The sequence below is a fragment of the Patella vulgata genome, chromosome 7 (genome assembly GCF_932274485.2).
Source record: "Patella vulgata chromosome 7, xgPatVulg1.2, whole genome shotgun sequence".
NCBI classification, from domain to species: domain Eukaryota; kingdom Metazoa; phylum Mollusca; class Gastropoda; family Patellidae; genus Patella; species Patella vulgata.
The window spans coordinates 16,782,415-16,791,495 of NC_065885.2; the positions used below are offsets into that span (position 1 = coordinate 16,782,415).

General features: G+C 31.6%; 1 protein-coding gene across 1 annotated transcript in view; it reads right to left on the bottom strand.

Moving 5' to 3' along the window:
* The window catches only part of LOC126828772 (zinc finger protein castor homolog 1), a 35,860-nt gene extending 31,145 nt beyond the window's left edge, over nucleotides 1-4,715 (bottom strand). The window contains exon 1 of the mRNA XM_050558748.2: nucleotides 4,605-4,715. The gene's annotated coding sequence lies outside the window, so the exon portion shown is untranslated. The remainder of the gene's footprint in view (nucleotides 1-4,604) is intronic.
* Nucleotides 4,716-9,081: the final 4,366 nt, after the last annotated feature.

The window sequence follows — 9,081 nt, forward strand, 5'->3', positions numbered from 1 at the left end:
TTTAGTAGATATTGCTCTCTATTTCTGAAAACAAATGACTGATTGATATTTACTAGAAGAAACCAAATTGTACAACAAAAACTAAGTCAAATTTGTTTCCATGGAAACACAAAAAATATAAATCTCAGAAATTCCTAAATAGCAAAAGGCACAACTACTGTAATAGGTTGATGTGTGTGCAAAGTTTCAGAAAGATATCTTGAACGGTTTATGAGATATGCTCCGGAAACAAAATTATACACAAAAAACTAAGTCAAATTTGTTTCCATGGAAACACAAAAAATATATATCCCAGAAATTCCTAAATAGCAAAAGGCACAACTACTGTAATAGGTTGATGTGTGTGCAAAGTTTCAGAAAGATAACTTGAACGGTTTATGAGATATGCTTCGGAAACAAAATTGTACACCAAAAACTAAGTCATTTTTGTTTCCATGGAAACACAAAAAAATATAAATCACAGAAATTCCTAAATAGCAAAAGGCACAACTACTGTAATAGGTTGATATGTGTGCAAAGTTTCAGAAAGATATCTTGAACGGTTTATGAGATATGCTCCGGAAACGAAATCGGACGGACGAACCCCATGTCAATATCTCTCCCTAACTTCGTTCGGCGCGGGATAATAAATGAATGTTTCACCACTGAAATCTTGTCAATGCTGAAAGTGGTTTTGGAAGTCTTTGACAGTTTCATATTACTTGTAAAACAAATTTTGACAAAAATCTGCACAGCGGCACAGCCATTACTCAGTTATAGTTAGTTATCTTAACTTTCAATTTATGTGGCATACAAAAATGAAATGGGGTTTCCTATCCCACTTTTCTGCTCTAGCCGGGATACGGAAGACATTCATACCCCAGGCAGTGTGAGTGAGCTATGAAGGAAATTTTGCCTGAACATGGATGTTTTTGGTAACTCTTATTCTTCAAGAGTCCTACTACTTGCATGCCAACAAATATACAAATAGACTTCCGCTTTTTTCATTTGATCTGACGCTTTTCCCTTACCAGGAATTCTGTACCGTAATAACAAGGAAGAAACGCGGTTGGAAAATCCTAAGGACTTTTCTTGCCTACCAACACCAGTTGGCGAGGTTACTCTGGCTCCACATAGTGTAAGTTTGTTCAAATATGATATTATACAAAATGGATATATATATTGAAAGCTAACTCTAAACCTCAAAATAATGGTTACTTGAATTATTTTTTATCTTTGGACAAGGAATGTTTATTTCCATTTTTAGATATAAGAAGATAAATGTTTTATAATTTAGCTTATCAATAGTCCAAATTTTATCTTTAAATTTCAAGAATTTGTAGATCAAGTTTAAAGGTTTATTTCTCTAAGTTGTATAATTGTTGAAATAGTAAACACCCTCTAATCAAAATGTAATGAAATAAAAGTCTCTGATATCATCAAGTAACAATGATCTTATTAAACAAATTAATTAGCTAACTCTTAATAAAACAATGTCTATAGTTTCTTGTAATAATACACGATTAAGTTCAGCTGATAAAATTAGAAATTGGCTAATGGCCTTTTTTGCTTGTTTCAGATATATATAATAATAATACTGTACATACTATACAGTATCAAGAGCTACAACCATTAAAACATGCCATCACAAAGCCGCTGATCCTCATTTCCATATCTCGGACCATATCTAATTTTTCATGGCTTAATCCATGCTAAAATGTACTCAAATTGATCATCTCACATATAATTAAGAAAGTAATACAACAATATCAATGCTTGGATTCAGTTGGATTTAAAAACATGCACATCAACAAACTTTAGTACAGATTTTAGTTGGGCTGGATTGTTTCAACTATATACTGTTTATATCACCTGTATTATTTGCTGAATATTGACAAATGTTTCTTTCATCATATTTGTAAATACTGAACAGAATTGAACCATTTTTGAACGATATTCGTTTATAAAAGAGATTAAATTTCACAACATTTTAGTTTGTAAAGGATTCAAACCCAGTTTGTCAGTTGGGGTTGCATTTGCAAAGCTGAACTGTTAATTGGCTGTGTTTTCGGACACAAACACCCCTTTTCTACTGAATGCTTTCAAAAATTCTATATCTGCATTACATTTAACTTCTATACTCATGCTTGGACATGAATAAGCTATTATCATTATGTAGCTAGCCCCTTGGCATAAACTTTTGTCAATTTATAGATATTTTCAGAACTGACAGTCTATATAGATACATGTATGTAGTGATGGACTTTCACTCCAAGTATCCTCAACAGAATAGGCCTACTTTAATTATTTGGTGACTATACATGGTATTTTTTATTTTTGCTCTTAATCCTGTCTTTCCACTGTACAATGTTTGGATGCTCATTTTTAAATTATTTCTAAGGAATGGGTGGTCAAGCCATATGACACCAACATCTTTCTGGGTAGCGTACCATCCCATGACTTGCATTGGCAAGGATTAGGATCTGTTGTCTACCTTATGGGTTTTCTCCAGATTCACGTGAACATCTAGTTCTATAGATCCAGCTTGCCAATGAGATAATGAAACAAAAATCTATTATGATATGCATTAATGACAAAATGACATGATTGTGTCTTTCTCAAAATAATTCTGTTAATAACATATAGAACTTATGTCTAAATTGAACTATCCAATTCACATCATGTTTTACTCTCTGTATAAATTTCACAATATTCATGTGAAAATTACATCAATCTAGCGACCAAATATTCATTATTGGTATAATTTGGTAATTGATAAAGAAATATTTTAATAAAAATCTGATTTAGATGAGTAAGTTTGAATATATTTATTATGGCTATATACCTACTAACCTCTAGTTGTCAATCCTCCAATAATTAGCTTTACAAACAATTTTCCCACAAAACACATCAATTTTCTCCTTTCAATTTAAAATGACATTTCACTTAATAACAAACCTTGATAATAAAACTGAACCGTTTAATTATATCATTTCAAAATTCACCACTTTTCAATAAAACTGTAATTTTTAAATACGATATATATATATAGATTGAGTTGAACTTAACTTCAAAGAAAAGTGAATATGATTTTTTTTTTTTCTATTTTATGAAAAGTGAACAGAAAATATCATAAAATAAAATGTTGGGTGTGTGTTTACCTAATACGTACATTTATTTTATAAGTTTTTTGGAAATGTGCCCAGTTATTTTTCATTCATTTAACACAATCTAAATGTACATGATGATGGGAAAAATGTAAGAAAAGGTGAAATAAGTAAAGAGACCGCGCCCATCACTTGATAAAGACTTAATATTAAACTCCATCTTCGGTTTTCTTATGAGTTACTCCATGACCAAACTATAGAATCGCTTGTTATATTCATTCCTAGTAATCCAAACATGTGAAGCTTAGCTCAAATTTTTCTTCAAAACTTTTCACATAAATGTGTTTGAAAAGCCCTAAAAAAGAATTTACTTTCTATTTACTTTTAACACAAAAGTTTTGTTGGAAATATATGAGATGAATATCTTTTAAATACCAGTTCACAAATGTATGTGCTTAAAAGAATGACATCCTAAGTTTCTTCGCAACCGAAAGGATTATAAAATTTTTAATACTCCATTTTATTTGATTTTCTTAAGGCTTCTAGATTCCAGTGTTGTTTAGTATATTGTTATGGTAACAATAGGATAAAGGTTTAAATATTTAATATCATAGGCTGTTGAAAACCCCTGGTTGAAACTAAAGATTGAAAAAAAAGCTATAAGACGATCAAGCTGTATATCTCTACCATTATTAGACAGAATGTACAGATAGATCAAATTGATTGCTTTAATTATTCAATAATTTGACTGATTTCTCCTATTGATTATTATTCTGAATTCTTGGGATTAATTAATTTATATAACAGAGGGGGATAAATGTTTGGGTTGAAGATCGTTGATATTAAATTACATTTGACTACAAAGGACAATAAAACCTAATGAATGAATTGTTAAGTGTATAATGAAAAAAGTCAGTTTTGACAGAGTAGCTGCAGTTTACAGGACCTCGAAAAAATCTTTCAGTTAAACTCATACCAGGACTGCAAGACTTTTGTCCACATAACATGTCTTTAGTTCCCTTTCTATGAAATGTGACTGAAGTCCCAGGGCCCTCATCAAAACTTTCTAAGCAAATAAACATTATCTGCCATGTGTACAACCCCCTCTCCAATGACAAATGAGTGCATTATTAGAAATTAGGATGTGATTTTTTAAAAAAATTTTATATATATCAAAGCAAAATTTCTACTTCATGAGCAATTTAAAAGTTTTAACTAAAACAATTGAGTTTGTTGACACCGGTTTGTACATAAAAGTTCATTAATAATAATCAATCAACATTTTAGCACAAAAGTGTGCTATCTAACCAGCTAAAAATCTAATTGTGATACATGATCAAGCAAGTCAATAAAACTGATGAAATGTGATCTATAAAGAACTAATTAAGTTGGGTATAGTTGAACAAGCGACCATTAACTTCACTGGAACAAATTACAGGTCTCTGTGTGTGTGTTAGATACCTGTATGACATAACTGTATTAGCATGTCACCACAGGTTAAACTATAAACTAATTTACCTTTGATCCATGAGGCTGGAGAGTAATTCTACCTGGCCACCAAAACTCCCCTGTCAGTTTGTCTTAGACAAATTATACCTGTCCCTATACCAATCACCCATAATCCACAAATTCATTGGTTGTCATAGCAACAACCACAATGCTAGATAGGGCATGCATAAATAATAGTTGGTTGCTATGACGCCTGATGATCTTAACTAACAAAGTGAATAAAAGAAAGAAACTGGGTGAGAATCAATGATTCCACACTGAATTACTTTTTACCACAAGCAAAGGTAGAACACAAAACATTCCAACCGATCGCCCGCCGTCGACTAGCGCCGTTTCCCAGGAATCCCAATAAATATAAAACATTAGATATGAAACTTCATGGAGGTATTCTATAGGTCTATAGATATAGTTCCGCTTATGAGCTACTCAACTCTCTATCACTTGATTTGGTTCAATAGGACAGATTTGTAATTAAAGGCACAACAAGCCAGGTTTACAAGAAGCCAAGCAACTTTCATGCAAGTAAAAAAAAAGTAATCTGTGCCCTACTGCACAACTTTGCACAACCTGGCTATAAAGATAAGTAGTGATGAGAGTTGTGCATTTGGAAGCCTACACTTCTTAAAATACCCTGATACCATTTCTCATCTGATGCAACAAATATGTGTTAATTTAAAGGGTATATAATTAGAGAACACTTTATGTACAGAAAAAAGTCTCATATTAAAGTCTATGATTGTCATTTGATCGATTGTTAATCCCTTGCAAGCTATAATTAGTGTAATATTGTGAAATTTGATTCTCTAAAAGGAATATCAGTTCAAAAATGGGTTCAATTCCATTCAGTCTTTACAATGAAAGATACGAGAGCTGGCTGAAAAGTTCTAAGTCTAAAAAGGATAGATCAATTGGGTTGAAACAAACTTTTGCCACCAACAAGTACAATCAATGAATGAATCAGATAAGAACTGCAACTGTATATACCAGACCATTTTGTAAACCTACCCATTGAAATCACCTGAAATGGACAGAACTGGCTATAGGACAGTAACTGCAACTGAAAGGACTAATCCCAACACAGATGTATGCCGACATGTTCTCCACTTTAGGGGATGATGCCCCTTCCTTTTCCACAGTAAAAAGAGAGAGAGAAATGGGGTTTAACGTCCACTCGACACAAACTAGGTCATTTCGGGACTAACATATGGTTTGATTTTATTTCAATATTTCGCTTGCGCGTAGGGGTCTTTAGCAGTGGGAGGAAACTGGAGGACCTGGAGAAAACCCACGAGGCTGGACAGGCGACCCTACTCCTTGTCATGAACAACCGGGGATTCGAAACCACGCCAGTTGACTCAATACAGCACGCACGTGCTAACCATTCGGCCATCCCCCCCCCCCCCACAGTAAAGAAGTGGGCTTACTAAATAATCAGTTCAGTACATTATAGAGTAGATTAAGGTGTCGAATATTGTCTGGATAACGGAAAAGTTGACACTTTTCTTGAAGAATGTTCATTGTGAATACTTAACTGGTTACATTTTGGGTTACAACTCCCCTATTTCAACCCAATACATATTTTATAAGATTTTGTGAAAAGCAGAGGTATATCTGCGGTATGGCAGGTAGGGCACGTGCCATGGGTTCCACTTGAAGGTCGTTCCACTTAAGAGTTACTGGTAGTAAATGCAGGCAGGGAAGGTGCATGTCATTTTCATGTAGTGCCATAATTTGTTAAACATACATTATGCAAGAGCTAAATCTGTCTATTGCAGGTCTTTCTTTAGGCCTGAAATGTTATCTAACTTATTAATTAGACATTAATTAACCTATCCAGACCATAATCAACTCTAGATGGCATCACTAGCCTGCAATCTTTAGTGCATTATGAGCCGATTTACTGCAAAACTTTCCTTCATGATTTAACGATTAAATGGATAATCTAGACAATGCTGTTTATCGTACTGACTTTAGTAATGATGATCGAGGATAGGCAGAAATTTCAATCGCTTAGTTCTCGGTTCATAGTGGATCAAAATGAATGAAACTTTCAGCAAATTGCCTTTACATTATCTGGTTTTTAACTATTCAAATCTCCCATAATGTATCTTTAATTAAAAGATTAATGAAATTGACTTGTATTTTTTTTTGCTGCTTTTATGGTAAAGATATCTAAATAAAACATAAATGGGTGTCCGATGTTTAGACAGGGGTGCAATTCATTCCAGTGCTTATAAAATCAAATAAACGAATATTGTGCCACGTTCACTGTAAATTGAATAATCTAGTTTGTTAACTTTTTTTTTAATAAGGAAACAATCAATAACTGTTCACATTTCTTTTAAATGTTAATTTTATTTACTCATTACCAAAGCTACTCTTTCATAGCTATACTAATAATTAATGAATAGGAAATCATTAAGAATCAATAATACATGAAAACTGACATGCAAAACAACTGAAGCAAAGCACAGATGATGGTCAATTAATGCCATAATGGTCAAATTATCGAGAGTTAAAAAAATAAAAATCGAATGTTTTAGAAAACAAAAACGTCATAATCATAATTGGAAAAATATACAAACTGTTAATAATATACACAAGATCAAAACAATGAATAAATTGATGGGTAGTTGAAATGATTTTATAAAGCAATAAATAGATAATACATAATGAAGCATCCAACAACACAGATCGCATGGGCCTTGATCCCCAATCAAACAATTGAAACTTAGTTGACAAGGCTATTGATCTGCTATCAAGTTATCCATTGGTATTTTTCTGTTATATCATGAACAACAAAAGTGATGACAAACTCACAAACTGGAGAAAAATGTTTCCATTGATAAAAAGTCATTTTTCATGCACAAATTTAACAAGTGATATATCATTTCTTTAAAATGCATTTCATAAAAAATAAATTTATAACACTTAAGTTAAGAAATACTGTATAAGAATGAATAACACCTGAATTTACACCCACCTAAAAAAAAGCTCCAAAAAAACCAACTTTCAAACAAGTAAAACAATACTAAAAACTGTATGAAGAAAAATTGAAGACATGGTGAATATAACATAAAATGTTATTTTTCCAGGTAATATTAGTAAGGTAATTATCTTTGTATTTAACAACTAAGGTAAGAAAAAGATCTTACCATGTTGTATAAGAATGTATAAGATTATATGATTTCTAATATAAATATTATTAGTAAAGTTATAGACTGATCTAGATTGAGGTTAATCAAACAAACGTTTGGTTCCCAGGGCAACACTTTAAACTGATATGCCTACCTAACAACCTTTATAATATTTATATCTATAAAAGCTTACATTACTTAACTTTACAAAATCTTGTCTTCAGATCATTAATATAGATCACAATAGAAGTATTAGAACCATTAATTGTTACTATTCAATAATTTCATATTATTCACATAAAGTATGGGTCAAACACTCAGAAAAACTCTAAAAATATAGGATTGTTTGCTTATTGTTATTTTGTGCATGTGTTGACATTTGGAATAATCATTTAATAAAATCTTGTGTCATAAAGTTTAAAAGGTATCAAACATATACCTGTTGCCCATGACAACCCGTATTTATAATCTGAGCTAAATTCAACATAATATCATAACATTATTTATATTATAATACCTATTTCTAGATGAATATCAAATATATTAATGTGTACTTAATACTTATATTACTGAATTTATGATTGATATTATTCAACATGCCTACACTAGATTCCTAGTAATATGGGCTTTTAGTCATGAATTCATAACATTTGCAAAATGAGCCAAGCTATTCTGCAAGTCACACCATTCAAACTGCTGCAAAATATTTGACTTTCTCCAGCTTTGTTGATGAATATTGTGCATACTGATATTTTTTTTTAAAAATTTTCTCAGTATTTGCATTATGATTTTGAGACTCTTCACAGGTATTCTGATATCTGGTTCAAAAGACTGTAAATAAATACATAGTAAATGGAAAGCTTAATGAATGCAATTCACTAGAAATGTAAAAAAATATTATGTAAAACTGTTTTTAAAAGCCTGAAAAAAAAGGCCAAACAAATTGATCACACTAATGGCACACATTACTTGTACATAGAACCTCTGTTCCTAAAACAGGATCTAGCTTGTAGTCTTAATCGGTCAGTCTGCATCAAACCCCTTCTCTTTACATGTATTTGTTGCTAGTAGAATGATACTCTGGATTTGGATTTCAGAAGTGGAAGAACATACTGGTGCTATGACCACTTATGTTGTTATTTAATATTTAGTTCAATCTTACCCATATTATTTATGGTGCAATTACTTGTTTTGCTTGATAACAAATTTAAACTTCAGTAAAGATTAATTTAAAAATATAACAATTAAAATTGGTGATGCATCACTGTCCTGTATTCTACAATTTATAATAAGTAACCTTATTAAAATTGCAAATTAAAAAACAAGAGTAAGACTACTTATATAAAACT